Source organism: Oxyura jamaicensis, chromosome 5 (assembly GCF_011077185.1).
Source record: "Oxyura jamaicensis isolate SHBP4307 breed ruddy duck chromosome 5, BPBGC_Ojam_1.0, whole genome shotgun sequence".
Lineage (NCBI taxonomy): Eukaryota > Metazoa > Chordata > Aves > Anseriformes > Anatidae > Oxyura > Oxyura jamaicensis.
The window spans coordinates 44,534,043-44,550,850 of record NC_048897.1 but is presented as its reverse complement, the minus strand read 5'-3'; the positions used below and the strand labels follow the sequence as shown (position 1 = coordinate 44,550,850).

Genomic DNA, 16,808 nt, shown 5'->3' with positions numbered 1-16,808 from the left:
GCTTTAAATCAGACACTTCTTGACCTTATCAATGTTAATTAGTTTATTATTAGCTTTTTACATGGTTTTCTGGGTCTGTGCAAGTGCAGGGTTACAATCCCATAGCAATTAGGGTGTCACTAGCCACCACCCCAACCCTACCAATATATAAGGCAGCTGGCACTTGTGACTGATGGGTTACATTTGTTGCTATATTCACTTCAGAATATAGTGAAGTCACCTACAGGTCTGATGTAATACCCCTAACACCACCTGAATATAATTAATAGGTTTTATGGCAATTATTTACAGAGAACCAACACAGGAAACTGCTCAGTTTTAAGACTACCTGCAAAAGGTAATTTAGTACTTTTACCAGTAAGCGAGACCTGATATTGAGAAACCAGGCTAAAAAATCTGCATGTTTATGTAGACAACAGGGGGGGAAACATATTTGGAGTAGAAGACCAGATGATCACATGATTTAGAGCAAAAAAAAAAAAAAAGATAACTAATAATAATTATTTGAAAAAATCAATTCAATTCAATTCCACCTGCAGGTCAAAACTGCTTCTAGGGTAAACATTGTTTCTGACTGCACTAAAAAGAGTTAAACAGCAGAGCCCAAGGGAGATAAGCTGGATTCAGAGAATCAAACAGTGATTAAATCAACAGCCAGATACTATTACTTGCATCTGTTTTCTTAGCTAACTCAGTCTGAAGAAACTACCAAGTATGAGAAATTAGATATGCTAATTTTTTATACTGTATAAAGAAAATTAGTATTAACTGTGCTTTAGTGTTTGCCCTCTGAGAACAAGTCCTTTGTTCACACACCCAAATATATTTTAGGTACTGGAAGCATACATCCTCAGCTCTCATGCTTGCCTATCTGCTATGGCTTGTCATTATTACTTATATTAACTGTCTAGGACAATAAAACATTTTCCAAAACAAGCACAGTGTCATCTGTCAAAGAACCTCGCACAAAACCCTGTGGAAATAATTCCTACATCACTGAAAGGATCTGTAATTCTGGCTCTTACCCTCTAACAAAGTGCTTGATTCAAATTCTGTAAGTAAAAGCAACAAAAGCATCTCAGCAAATCTAAGCTAGCACCAGGGCATCTTTTTTTTGTCATGCATTAATTGATTTTGGTGACTGATACATAATTTTTCAAAGAAAGCACACTTATTTCTACAGCCTGCTATTACAGAGAAAAACATTTCACTAAAGAAATTATTGGGAAAGCTTTACTACCTCAAAAATACCCCAAGCTGAGTCTGACTCAGGATATAACCATTATGACCGGCCCTATTTTGATGCCAAAAAGGCTTCTTTTTAAAATGAACAATGTCTTTGACTGTTACTTGGTATCTATTAGACATTATATGCTCATTGATTTTGTTATAAAGAAAATGAGAGTTAACATTGCAAATAAATGTTTTTCTAAACTTTGGTTAAGGTACCTACTATGTTTTTATAAAACAATGAAAAAACACCTTGGAAATATAGTATTATCCAGGCCATATTAATTGAAAAGCCTGTGCTGCAAGTAACCACTTCTGTGGCAATGATGAAGGTATTGGCCACATCCCATTTTTATGATAGATGTGTCATGCTGAACTATACCTGCAAGCAGACAGACCACAAAAGGTTTATTTAAATAGTCCTAGTAGGCGTTTCCCCATCACTGTCTGCTACCATACTCTTCAACTTTAAATACAAAAGTATATTTTGCTTCTTCATGAATGTTCCCAAACTCACTTATTTTCCAGTCCCCTTATGAAAATATTATTTTCATATTATTAACAAATATTTGTACACTGATTTTTAAAATAATTATGATATGCATCTGAAAAAATGCTGTTAATTACCAGAATAAATCCACTCATACATCTTCCAGAGAAGCCAAGCAGAATAAGAGATGAAAGAGTAACTGCACAAGCCCACGATATCTCAAGAGAAACAGAAACTGCATTAAGTGGACTCAGAGCAGAATGAGAGGCTACAGTATTTCCCCAAGCTCCCAATTAAGTAACAGCCATGTAGGTATGTGTGTGTACACATATAGATATACATACAAACACACACAGATAAACAGATACATATACAGCCTAAGGGTGGCACACAAGTGAGAGTTTTCTGACATCATCACGGTAAGTTCTTCATAAACTGAGCAAGCAGCAATTGCTCTTACATCCCTTATACATCTGTACAGCATTGTTTTGATTACTGTATGCCAAAATATTTAGTAGATTGTATTCTGGACTCCTGTGAGTTTCTTTTATGATTTTGAACATGATTCTTCTTTCATTGAACAAAGGCTTTTTAAAAATTAGTTTCCATAAGGCTCTGTTGGCATGTCACAATATTTTAATGAACAGTAATTGATGCAACTTCATGAGACATTTTGGGATTAGCATTATTCCTTTTTGAAATTACATATCATAGCATGTTTTCTTTGATTAGAAAATGAATGGAAACTAAACTTGAACTGCTGTTAGAATTTCTCATTAATGGAGTTGTCCGGTTCCTTCATCATCCTTCAGGAAACAGAAAGGTTGCCAAACTTTAACTGCAACATGATGCAGAAGTGATACTGCATTGTTGTGTGTGTCTCTTTCAGGAACTGACAACTTAAAAGCTCTGCATTTTACTACATGGTTTTGCATTATATAAAAAGTGTATCTAAATGGAACAACTAGTTTTCCATATTTGTCACAGTTTCACAAAAAGGTTCTCTGAAACCATGTGTTCACAAAGAAAATCTGTAAGTGACTTACAAAATATGAGGTCTTCTGCTCAGAATCACCATCTGGATCAGTTTTCTCTCTGCTTCCAGTAAATGCTGAATGTGTTACTTTCAATTGTATCTATAATCCTAGGGTTATAATATCCTCTATCATATTTCGCTGAAGCTTTGGAATTCATAATCAATTAAAATAAAGCTATTTTCCAGAATAGTTTGAGACATTTTTAATTAAAATGCTAAGCTGTCCAAATCTCGAAGGTTCCTTTTTAGCTTTCCAATACACACCCTTTGGACATAAGTTTCCTATTTAAGCGAAGTGCAAGTACAAAAAGGGAAGTAAAACAGATAATTACTTCACAGAGTAAATGTTACTAAACCTTCTGCCAGCTGCCAGAACACAAAAATTATGTTTTAAGAGCCCTCATTTAATGTATTTTTATGCACGGATGTGAAAGAATTTATATTATGAGTGACACTGTTCACCATTTTGCTGTTCAAAGCAAAGTATAAGAACAAACTTTCACTCCTTTCTAGCTGCTTTTACTTTCTGATTCTGTATTTTGACTCCATGTTTGGTACTTGAATACCGCTGCTACATTTAAGTCACAGACACCAAGGGAAATGAGTAATGGGGAAAAAATAGAGTGAAAGCACCCTCATTGATTTAGTAGCCTTCAAAAAGCTAGTCAGTAGCGTTAAACTAGGTGATGCTGCTTTGGTTGTTAAGATGCGCTTCAATATGCTCATAACACAGCGTTCTGTAGGGAGGCAAGTCCCTTTTGATGATCACAGACAACTGCTATGCAGCTTTACAAATCAGACATCTTGTTACCTACAAATATTAGGAACGCAAAGCCAGGATGAAAAAGATTGGAAAGTATCATTCTAATTGATCTGTGCCCAAAAGATACAGTTGTCAGTAAAGTCAGGTATGGATTAGGGCCATTTTGCTAGCGTAACGTGTTCCTAATCCATGATTTTCTTCGTCATTTTAGCACTGTACAAGTCTGGCCGAGATCTTAGTACAAGACCTCAGAGCACGGCGGGTGGGTGACCTGTAAGACATAAATCCGGTCCCTATTTACAAAAACCTAAGCTGGAAGCTGTCTCCGCCTCTTCTTCCACCATTTCGGAAGGAGCAACAAACCCCAACAGCCAAACCCAAGCACAGGCGAAGGAAAAACAAAGCGCCGCACGGACACGGGCTGACCGCGGCGGATGGGCGAGGCCGACGGACCCCCTCGGCCCCCCTCAGACCCCTCCAGCCCCCCTCAGACTCCTTCAGACCGCTCAAGACCCCCTCAGCCCCTTCCAACCCCCCTCAGCCCCGCTCAACCCCCCTCAGCCCCCGGGCCCCCTCCCTGGGCGGCGCCGGGCCGGCACCGCAGCGCTGAGGGAGGGAAGGGGAAGGGACAAAGCCCGGCTCGTCCCCGGCCCCGCCGGGGGGATGCCTCCGCTCTAGCGGATCAGCAGGGGGACACGAAACAGAGGGGAAAGCCACCTCCCATACCGATAAAATAAACCCAAACCACCCGAGCCGAGGCACCCCACGCGAAAGGGGCCGGCTGTCAGCGGGGCGGCGGAGGGTCCTTTTGTTGTTTGCGCAAGGGGAAGGCGCCGAGAGGAAGGAGAAGGCAGCGGTGTGGGGCCGGCGCCCCCCATCCCCGTCCCCGCTCCCCGGCTCACCGCTCGGTGCTGCAGGCTCGGGCGATGTGCGCAGCGCTCGCAGGGGCGGCGGGGGCCGCGCAGCCCGGGGCTGGGCTGGGGAAGGGGAAGGGGGGGGGGGGGGGGGGGATAAGGAAAGGAGGCGACCGGAGGAGGATGTCAGCGATGGGCGGGCGGAAGGAAAAGGGTTTTGTAGGGCGAGGAGGGGTGAGGAAGAGGGTGGGCGCCGCGGCGCCTTCGGTGCTTCCCGTGAGGAGCTGACAAGCCCGGCAGCGGCGGCCGCGGTGCGCTCGGCGAGGGGCCCCGGCCCCTGAGGAGCGGGCGCTGACAGCTGCTGGCAGCCGCCGCCCCGGCTGCTGGTGCTGCCCCCGCCCTACACCGCCCCACACCGCCCCACACCGCCCACCGGCACGGCACGGCTCAGCACGGCCCACAGACCCGCCCAACATGGCGGCTCCCCTCCTTCTCCCAGCAGCCCCCGCGCGCTCTTCTCCCTCCCCTCAGCGACCGCAGCCATGGCGCTCGGCGGGGAGGGGAAGTGGGCAAAGCACCCCGCTGACAGCCCCGAGGGGAAGGGCACTCGGGTCGTGTCTGGGCTCTGCACGGAGCAAAATGCGGTGTTTCCTTAACGCCCCGTCAGGTGCCGCAGGGCTGGTGCGGCACCAGGGTCGGGTACCACTGCTGGTGGTGGTGTCGGGTGCTCAGAGTGTCTGAGGAGGTTTAGGGCTGTGTGAAGCGGAGTGACAGCAGGACTCGTAATGCTGAGCCGTCCTCGGCTGAACCCCTCTGGAGCAGCAGCAGCTTGTGTACAAATCACCCAGGAAAGCAGGCTGAAGTCCAATCCTGAGGAGAAGGCTGGATGCACCCTCTGGACTCAGACTTTAAGGCTGAGAGACCTGGGTCTGTTCAGCCTGGAGAAGAGAAGACTGAGAGGGGATCTTATCAATGTGTACAAATATCTGAGGGGTTGGAGACAGAAGTTTGTAGCTAATCTCTTCTCAGTGGTTTGTGGGGATAGGACAAGGGGCAATGGCCGCAAGATAGAACACAGGAAGTTCTGCACCGACATGTGAGAGAACTTCTTCACGGTGAGAGTGACGGAGCACTGGCACAGGCTGCCCAGGGAGGCTGTGGAGTCTCCTTCTCTGGAGATATTCAAGGCCCGTCTGGACTCCTACCTGGGCAGCCTGCTCTGAGGAACCTGCTTTGGCAGGGGGGTTGGACCCGACGATCTTTCAAGGTCCCTTCCAACCCCTACAGTTCTGTGAAAGTTCTGTGAAAGGCTCGTTGGGTGCTGCTTGCGTTTCAATACACTTGTTGTGGATGCATGTTGAACTAACTGAAGGATTCCTACTGTTGGACAGGTTTATGCATAAAATTTAAGAGTTTCATCCAAAATGCCGTGATGCTTGTCACAAGAACTACTTTGCAACTTCCAATTTCACTCACACTCCCTCTGAAGAAGAAAGAACAGTCACAGTGTTTTTCTTCATGTTGTTTAATGTTCCACAGGGTACGCATTAATGAAGAAGAACTGAAGGAGGAAATTGAGGTCCAAGATGAAAAACAGTTAAATATAATGCAGCAGTGCAATGTATGTTGGGAGTCCTCAGGGGACAGTGACAGCCTAACTTTATAAAGGTATTATTAATGTCTAGACAGAATATTATGGTGCATTATCACCCCAGCACCACATGCGTAACTCCTGCAGTATGTATGAATCATAAGCTTATAGAAACCTATGGAGGTGTAGTGGGAACTCAAAATGTGCAGCCTCACCTCAATGGTAAATTGTATAAAGCTATGCTTACATCTGTTTGCCCTCACATAAAACATTGAACAAATTTACAAAATGGCAGATGTGACAGCAAGGATCAGGTGAGAAAGCAAGACTCCTAAGAGGAAGATGGAGTCAAAGCTAATGCAGTAGTCAGAGAAGTGTAAGAACAGGAAAAGACACTCATATGGAGGACTTGTTAGTGTTAGGTCAGAGATTGGACTCGGTGATCTTGGAGGTATCTTCCAACCTAGATGATTCTGTGATTCTAAGGCCAACAGAAACAAAATTAGGGGAAAATGGATTGGCTACAGACTGCAAGTGCAGAGAGTCACTGTTGGGTTTGAAAAGCTGAGGGAACTGTAGTATACTTTCTGAATTCTGCTGATTCCTATCTTGCACAGGTCAAGCTTTCCAACAAAAAACAGCTGTGATACTGGTACTTAAGAGCAGCAGCTTCTCGTGTTTTTCATCTACATTTAAAACACTCCTCTGGCAATTTTGTATTAGTGGTTTATCATCATACTGTAGTTTGTCCTGACAGGGAAGTCAGGGCATTGGCCAGGCAAACTGTATAATGATGTGAAATATGTGTTTGAAATAAATATGAAAGGGGGGGGGGGGGGGAGGGGGAATTGAAGGGCATTCCCTTTATACATACTGCATTTTTAAAAGAGTCATGCCAATTGGTCCACAAGTTCAGAGGATTTCCATGAATATGCAAGAGATTTAATTAAAAATAGAACATGCCCTAATTACATAATTATGCAAGAGAACTGATTCAAAGAAACCTCTCCTGTCTTTTGAATAAACAATATTCATTGCTTTCTTCCTATCACACATTTGCTTTCAAAGGTTTCCTGCAATTAGCTGCTTACCCAAGGGATCTGAGTATCTCTTGAACAAAGCAACTACTCCAGCTATGACCCTGATTCATAATATGCTGCCTAATGAAGTATATGCATGCTTGCAATTTCCCACGTAAGTAGTACACACTATAAGCTCCCTCGTGCAGGAAGGCTGCTTAGTTCAATGGAACCAAAGTGCAGTATCACTTCCTTCTGTTTATGGCACACAGGAGAAGAGCAGACACAAAAGGGACTTGGGGAGCATGCTTCTCCCTCAGGCTCCTGCCTGACCTGAAAATCACAAGTTCCTCTCCAATTGGATCTTGTTTTTCCTGTGCCATCTACATAAGAATTATCCCTGTTCCTCTAGCAGTAAAGCTGTTTGCTCTCCACATTTCCATCTTCTCTTAGGGAACTAGTTATGCTATGTGCCCTGTTTTTAGGATGAAGTGATCTAGACATGATGTCTGTAGAATGTTCTCTGTCTACCATCAACAAGGTCACAGTTTTTCTACAGCTATCTGAATGGGTACTACACCAAAATCCCAAAAAGTATTATTTAGAATGCTGAATTCTTTATTCTCTATATACCCATTTCCCTTCTCTCCCAGAAGAGGGTTTAGTTTTCACATTGTGGAGGGAAAAAGCAAACAGTTCAGCTAATGCAGCAGAAAGCTCTTATGTTTTGAGGTGCAACCGTGTGAGAAATACACACAGCAAACTAAGAGTTAATTTAACTGACATCCACAATTACAGCAAGCCTTTATAAGAAATTTGGGTTCACTTTGTTTAAGAAGTGTATGCCTATTTATTTTACCATGGTTATTAAAGAATATATATCCTCTGGAGTTAGAGGCTCTTTCCTCCAAAAGAGACAGAGGTTTTTAAAATCTAAGCCTGCAGTCTTAGAAAATCCATAAGTTCATTCTATAAATATGGGCTACCATAAAGCTTTACATTGGAACAATTTCAATTGCTCCTAACGTGCTGTTTAAAAGCATTCTGGCAATAATATTGAAAGGCTAGATTCAGCAACCCATCTGGCTTTTCATCACTATTGTTTGACTGTTGCATATGCTTTTAGTTTGTATTTCCTACAAGAATGCCCTTTATGGAAAACAGGAAACAAAAATCAGCACTCAAAAGTGTAAAGTACTTTGTTCCAGACAAAATTTTAGCCTAGCTACTTTGTACGCATTTGCAAATTATTGCATGCAGAGAGCCCTTGTTAGCATGGAGTTCATAGATCCTTAAAATCATAGAAGGGCTTGGGTTGGAAGGGACTTTAAAGTTCATACACTTCCAGCCCCCCTGCCATGGGCAGGGACACCTCCCACCAGACCAGGTTGCTCAAAGCCTCATTCAACCTGACCTTGAACACCTTCAGAGATGGGGCAGCCCCAGCTTCTCTGGGCAACCTGTGCCAGTGCCTTACCACCCTTGGAGTGAAGACTTTCCTCCTAAGTTTAGGCACTCTGGTGTAAAAGACTCATTGTCATAATCAAGATGCCCGATCATCCCATAGGAAACCCACTATTGGGTATGGCATTAAAGTACTACATAAAATAAACAATGATCATGATCTTGCTTCCAAAGTCAATATGCTTCATTTCCGCACAAGTGAATTCTCCTTTTCCAGAGTCACAAAGATTGCTAGAAAGTGGTAACAAATGAAGGTGGGCATACTTATCCCCGCCATTCTTTATCCATAGTGAAATAAGAAGAAAATAAAGCACGCAGTGTAATTCAACTCCAACAGGCCACTTCATTAGTTATTTTCTGTTACTTTTTTAAGGAGAGCAGGATGCTTACTGTGGACATTAACATTTTGCTATCCAGAATTCTTTTCATCTCATAGCTATTACCAGGCAGTAGCATTGTTAGAACCCAAAAGATAATGAAGATTTAAGCCCATTCGATTAGCTTCAAAACATTTGCTATTAAAAAAAAAATAAAATAAAAACCTCAGCTAATGCAGTTAATCAGATGAGTGCTAGAAACTATTAGACAATTTGCATGTTAATATTAATATATAAAGAAAAATATTTGATGATTTCATCAACACAGTTATATTTATATATTCCAATTTCTACTGTGATCTTAAAGTAATAAATGACCAAGCAGTTGAGAATCACACCCTCTGACGAACTATAATACTCCATGCTATATGAATGCATAGGCATTGTCGCTGTTTTCCAAGATCCTACTTTTAAGCATCAAAATACCCAACAGGTTAAGGGTTGGCATTGGAGTTCCTGATGATACTCAGACTTGCATCTTCACTCCCTGCATGTAATTAGGTTCCACCTGTATGAGGGACTACTCACACCTGTACATACAACTCTGCCCAGCCAGCAATTGCTGTTCCTTCTTTGCTTCTGCCACACCTCTAATTTCATTGAAAGATTAAATGATGATCTTCCTTATTTGCTTTCATGTTCTGTAGTCAGCTGGTAGTTAACTACCAGCACCTTCTTCATATTCACTCCGCATGACTTTTAGTGCTTATACAGCAAGGATAGCATTCCATTTATGCTCCTTTCCTTCCTCTATACTCTTCCTTTTCACTGAGTTTATTTTCTCTTGGGGTTTTAGTTGCTCATTTAAGATTATAAGAGTTATTAATCACTTTGTATGAGTCACAGGAAGTTAATTTCTTTTTCTATTCACTTACCTCAGTGACTAAACCATCGGAGAAGTTGTGTTAAAGCCTTCAGAGAAAATCAACATCACTGTGTTGGCGGAGCATCACAATCTTGGCCACTACTAGAGTAAGGATACTCAGATTGCAATACAATATGACAGTGCTCCTTTATCTGTCTGCTGGGATAAAGCCTGATATTGGTAGGAAAAAATTATTCTACAAACCCATTGAAAATACTCTTCCAAACACAAAATCTTCAATAATCTGTGTTCAAACTGTGTGTTTCTTAGCTACGAACAGAAAACAGGAGGATGACCTCCACCTATTTCAAAGTGCCTGCTTTAATCCTGCTTACATTCTCCCCTCCCTTTCTTTCAACACCAGGTGTTTGTTACCTGTATGGTTTGTCAGCATTCCTTTATGGAGGTTTGCTAATGCATCAGGCTCTGCTGACAGATTAGTTGCAATTAGATTACTTGAGACTCTCACCTTGATAATACTGGTAGTGGTTGTAGGGATTTTTGCATAGCAAAGGAGCCTTTGTTTTAGGTACTTTCTTCTCACGAAATTCTCCAGAGTTTCATTATGAAAATCACTTTTTCTGTAGCCCCATTCCTCTGTGTGTTTGCATTTCTAAGGAAGACCTCAAATGTAACACCTCTCTTATATGTGTAAATCATTCCTCATTAAATGACATTTCTCCCAGGGTAAACCCCTCAGGTGTTCCTCCCTCCACTCACCTGTCCAGGAGATTCTGCACTCCTTTCTCCTTTCCTGACCATCAAGTTGCTTGGCTAAACAAACGGAATCCTTTATCTCTTGTAAGAGAGATTTTACATCTCCCTAACTATTCAAGCTGCTCCTCTCTGCTCCTATTTGTTTAATCTTTCATGAGCATAACATGCTACTATTTTGTGCCATGATCACTATTGGAAATGTTTGCTCCTAAGTCTGATTTGTCGTTAATCTCCCTTTCAATTGATGCTTTTCCATTTCACTTTTCTGCACGTGCTGCAGTAATTGCAGAACCCTTATCCACCTTTCTATTCTTCTGTTAAATACTACTCTCTCCTCCTTAACTAATATTCCCTGTATGGAATTGCACCAAATCCATTTGGCATCCAGGCAAAGTTGATTGCAATTTCTTGTATTTCATGCAAGCCCATTTTACATTCACTTTTCATTTTTGGAGTTTGCTCTGATTAAGAGGGTATTCAAACCAAAGACATACTGAGCTGCACAGGACCAGGAAATTTATCATAACAGAGTTCGTCCCAAGGGAAATGGAAATCTTTCTGCTGTGTGACAACTATTTGTGTAGCTTCTGGGCCAATGACCCATTATGTCTCTACAGAAAATGGCTTCTGTGAATATGCCTTTGGCTACGTGGGGCTGAGAAGGGCAGAGTCACTCTGGAAATCAATAGGAAACAGAACAGCCTGTGCTAGGCATTTTGTTCCCCATCATATCCCTGCTGGGAAATAGAGCAGGTGCAGGATAAGGAGAGATGATCGTACTATTCCCAGGGGTTTGGATATGAATTCACTCTCCTTGCTGCCTCCCTCTTCCAACAGCAAGTATGTATTGTGAAGAGTTTTTGCTTCATTTTCAGATGTAAATCCTATATATATATATATATATTTATTTAAACTTAATCTGCTTTAACATTTTCATGCTGGACAGTAGAGAAATCCACTGAAATGTATTAAGTTCAGAGACATGCCACAGACACATTTCACTTCTTCTCTATCTCTGCAATGATATAGAAGACATATCACTCTTGTCAAGTCCTAAGACTTAAAACATGGGTGAAATGATTGCTTAAGTCACTCCTGCAGGCCTTAGAAACCAGCCTTGTACCTGTTCATTTCTTTCTCTGAGGAGAGGTATTCCTCCTACATCTGTGTCCTGTTCAAGAGAACATTACAGAAGAGCCGGTGCAGGGATGTTATTCATGTATCAAGTTTGGCAGATACTGCTGCATTAGATCATGTTCTGAAAGTTATCCTTGTGCCAAAAAGGCCAGGCTCAATTTAGGTGAGCTGTAATCCATGCAGAAACTGGCTAAGGTAAAAGAAGTTACCTCATCAGCACGTAGGCCATCACTGATACTCTGAGGCTACAAATTTGCTTCAGAGGGCAAATAATTAAAAATAGGAATTTAAACCAGGGGTCCCTGAGCTTTGACCTTGGTGACCAGCTGGGCATAATTTAGTTCACAGAAAGCAGAGCTTTTAGTAATTTTTTCAAGGAAAAAAAATGCCACCAGGGTCCTCTAAAACCTGAGCGTCACCTAAAATACATGGGCTGTTAGAAGTGCTTTGGTTACACGGATCAGTTCACTCAGTCACATCAGTTAACAAGTCTCCTGGGGAAGTTGGGGGGAATTATTGAACAAGCCATCTGCAGTGTTTTTGAATCTGGCTATGCTAACATTAAATTATTCCTTAATATTTACAATATTAATTATATTTTAATGAAAGTCTGAAAAACGTTGAAATTGCTTCCGTGATGAGTTTTGCATAGTTTATGAAAGCCTAGTTATTGAAAATAATCTAGCTGTAAACAGGAACTGAAACATGCCTCAATAAACACAAGGAGAAAGCTGGGAACAACTGATATGATATAAACTAGCCATGAAAGGGAAATGTATTGCCTACACAGTGTTATGCTTGCTATTACATGCTGAAGGGCCACAAAGTACACCATGACCATATGCTTGAAAGCTCTGGTGACTCATACGGAATAGACTGATGAATAATACCATCTTCCTTCATCAGTCAGTGTACAACACTGACCAGAAATTTACCCAATAAATGGTTCCATTGTGAGCAGCAATTTACCATGCCCCAAATCCTTATAATTAACTACATAACCATAAAAAATGTTACTGCCAGGTTTATAATGCATCAGTGCAGAAAGCGCTCTAAATATCTTTAAAGGACGGTTCACACATTTGTTGTTTCCCATCCCACTCATTTTACAGCCAAAGGAGGCTGGAATGCTGTGTTGCTGGCATTCCCATTAATCTGATTTACCTTCTTTCCCTTTGAATTTTTGCTTCTGAAGTCTATCAGGTAGTGCCTTATAACAAAGTTCATATTGTAAATAAGCGAGATTGCTTTTCTAATTTACATTTAAATGCATAAAAGAACGAAAAGTTGAAATGACATTGTTAATTACAGACGAAATTGAACGCTGGGTTCTAAGCGGCAGTTAGATAATACCTATGAATTAGAGACTCAAGACACTAAGTAATAAGCTTTGCTGCTTTTAAAGTAACAGTGTGAACCTTGTGATTCAAAAGCCTGAGAAAAATCTTCCTAAGATGGAAAAATGCCCTGTCCAAGGGCTACTCTTCAGCATTCTCCCAACATCAGCCTATTTGACTCAGTCCTATGACCACTGGATAGGAGCACTGGAGAAGCAGCAGCAGAGGAGCATAGCAAATTAATTAATTTTTGCTATCTCTTCCCAATTAAAATTGCTCTGTAATGTCCTATGGCAGAGTTGATTTTTTCTTTGAAGTGAGCTGAATTTTCCTTTAACACAAATTAGCACCTGTGGCTATTTACTCAAATCATAGTCAGCTTAGTATTTTATTCTGTTTTTCATGGTAAAAAAAAATTCACATGGCCTGAGGAAACTGGAGGTTTTCCAAACATGAGATTAAAAATGAAATATTTTTGTAAATATAAGAGACATTCAGAAGACATTTTCTTACATATTCATTGGAACTTAGTTCCCATTTTGACTTTCAGTCTCACAATTTTGGTCAAGTAAGAGCTTTCTGCCTAAAAATTTATGGTTCCTACGGCTACTAGAGTCAGGACTGCTTTGCTGTGGCTTTTTACAGAATATTTATGCATGTCGTATGACCTATTTTCTATATGACACTCCAGAATAATGAAATCAATTGGAAAGCAATCAAGGCAGTCAATTAATCCCTTTTGAAATTTGCAATTCATGGATTTTGCCCTCTAATATAGTCTTAACTACAGAATCTGTGTTGCAGAACAGATCCCCCTCCTCAAAAGGAAAAAAAAATCTAGACTTCTATTTACTCAAATAATTCTAGACATGAAAATCTGTAACTTTTCTGGATCCCTTTAAAAACAGCCAATCAATCATCACGTCAATCATCATAGGAAAATTTTACCTGGCAGGGATTTGTTATGAAGTCGGAGCTAAAATTTGTCAACAAAAAGTCCTTTAATAATGAGATATGAATAGTGACCTGAATTTCTCATGTTTCTGAAACTTGTATTTTGCCCGTTGATGTGTTTTGGCTCAGCTGATGCGTTATCACAGCCAATTCTGCCGCTGAATCATATCAGTGGATCCTTTGGAGGCGGTGGTGTGAACAGACCACTGCTGAATGACAGCAATTTTTGACAGGCATGGGGGCTGTTGGAAACTCTTGCCAGTCATGGTCCATCAAAGTACCTTCAGGGCTCCTCCAGTTTATGTGAAGTGCTAATTGCCTCCTGGCAGTCCCAGCAGCCAAGCAATGCATCCACAGCCATTCTTGCTGTCTCCTGCCCTATCAGGTCCGGCTGAGAACACACCTGAGCCAGCCCTAAGGATGAGAACCTGAGTACACCAGAACAAAAAATCACTGTGCATTCCCCTCCAAAATGTAAGGAACTGGATTCAGTGTGTATCTCATCTGTACCTGTAGACAATACAGGCTGTCGTAAGAAACAAAGACTTTGTCTTCAGAGCATTTACATGGCTTCTAAAACTCTGATTTAGACAGTGGGTAGTACTACAAAATATTTCTCCTGAATAATATCACATATTAAAAGAAATCATGTAATCTTTTGTCTTTGCTATTTCTAGCCAAGAGTACTGCTTTTCACTTCCACAGCGTCTGCTATTTGCATACGTCAGTCCACTAAATCTCAGAATACTTGGGTAAATGAATGCAAAGTCCAGGTACAAAGAAGTCATTTCTGCAGTAACGACTATTGATGAGTATGGATTCAAGATGATTACATTCCAAGTACTTAAGAAATAACCATTTAATAAATAAACTCATACGAAATAAAGGAAATTGCATTTGTTATTTTTTGAGTAATGAACCTGAGTACTTATTTATGGGTTTACTGCTTTGTGAATCAGATTACAACAATCAGGGGATGCAGTTTTTAATATAAACATGTTATTTGTGTATATTAGAGGTTCAGACATACATTATTATTTCCAGAAAATACTTCATTCACAGTCTTTATGCAAAAGTGTGGCCCTTGGGCTCTGGGCAGGATGTAAATTAAATTCTCATTTAGCTAAATCTGATTGCCCTGTAGGTTACTAATATTGCGTAATGATAGTGCAAGTTGAAAACTGCAAACAGAAGAGCCCCCTTAAAAAGGGGCAAGAAAGTGTCAGCTTCTAAGTAACAAACTGGACTTTTGAACTCAATTGTATCACTAGGAATTTGCAGTTAAACATTCTCAGTAGTTTCTACCATTACTTTTAAAACTCTAATAAAATTGAGAAATGTGATTTATTTCAAAAATGTTAAGGTGTTCAGATTCTTCAGAAGCTGGAATCACTTCAAACCAACCTTTAGTTGGTCAGCCTGTCAATTCCCATCTGACACTTCTTCCTACCCCTCTCATATTCTATTGAAATTAATGCTCCAGTAAATAAATTCTTATCATAAGAATTACAAAACCCCCAAGATTCCCAGAACACAACCATCTCCAAGTCATTACAAACTATCTAAAATTATTTGAATATTACCAAAACAATGTCGCTTTATTATGCATTTATGGATGAGACAGATTAAAAAGACACATGCTGACACTACTAAATATGAAATAGTGCTGTTCCTTCTGACAGGATTAGCTAAATACCTAGATGATGAGAACACTCCTCAGCATTTTTCTTATACTCAGATAACGTGCATTGAAAAGTCACTCTTTGATCTATTTCAGTAGCTCCAGTTACTGTAGCAGGCCTTTGTATACATAAAATTATTTTTAGTAGTCTATGGGTGCTCCACTTTCTTGCTTTGATGTATAAAGGATTTATAATCAATAATAAGTGAAAGCAGCTCACATTACTAAAACTGTTCTGAATCAAGAAAAAAATACCAAAATTAAAGCAACACTGGCAAAAATGATACGGCCTTTGACTTCAGAAAGCGTAATTATCTTGGTAAATGTATGTGGTTTTGGTAATGAGACCCAAAATTTCAGATGGATTATTTTTAATAGCATCTTTTCACGGTGGTTTTATTAGATATTCTAAATCAGAGCTCACTGCTTACCTAATAGATACATGCCTTGCTCCTTCAGTAGGCTTTAGATGAAGGAGCCCAGCAAGGCACAAAGAACCTTAATGAAGGAAATGCCTTACAGGCAGGAACTTCACCTACAAGTATCTCAGTAGAATCTCCGTATGATCTGTCTTATGCTTGTTTTCAGGTGACTGACATAAGAATACATATTCAGAAGTCAGTTTTGTAACTGTGTTACTGAAAATGTTCCCTGTTGCATACTAAGGAGTAGCTCCAAAGAAACAGAGTAGAGATTTGAAGCAGTTTCACAACTACTGTGAGTTGACTGAAGTGCAATCCAAACCTTCCATCTCAATTCCCACATCTCCCTTATGCCACCAGTAGAATTCTTCCATCTGCATGCTGAGGCATGTTAATTCAACTGACATCTACCACTTTTTTACTTAGATTAGTTCTAGTGGTGAGTCAGTTTCCTCATCTTGCTCAGCTGGCAGACACAAAGTGTTTGTGTTAATAGAAATGAGCAGCTCAGATGGAAATGGTTCTTTTGATTGACCTCTACCCACTTAAAGAGTATGTGAAACTACCTTGAGGACCTTAAACACGGGCTGTTGGAACATATGGCTATCAACCACCAGTCCACTGGGGCTCTGGTCTCTGCCTTTTGGAGATATTTTCATACATTATCCAGTCATTTTCCCACAGTTTACATTGAAATTATTTATTAAAATGTGCATTCACATTGTGGTCAAAGCACACATGCTGTAACATGTGATTTAATGTAAAGCCCTGAAGAATTACATTGCATACCCACAGTAGTCTATTTCAAACCATATGTCCCTAAATAAACATATCACCTTCTAACTTTTTAATAAAGGTATACCTTTTACCT

At 40.7% G+C, this 16,808-nt stretch overlaps 1 protein-coding gene across 6 annotated transcripts in view; it reads right to left on the bottom strand.

Annotated features, from left to right (window-relative positions):
• Positions 1–16,808, bottom strand: part of KLC1 (kinesin light chain 1) — a 63,210-nt gene that overhangs the window by 40,108 nt on the left and 6,294 nt on the right. For 2 of the 6 annotated variants that reach the window (XM_035326817.1, XM_035326818.1), the window contains exon 1: positions 4,422–4,773. The exons of 1 other annotated variant lie outside the window; for it this stretch is intronic. The gene's annotated coding sequence lies outside the window, so the exon portion shown is untranslated. Of the gene's footprint in view, positions 1–4,421; positions 4,774–16,808 lie in introns of those variants that run through there. 3 more of the 6 variants (XM_035326819.1, XM_035326820.1, XM_035326821.1) reach the window with 3 other exon arrangements.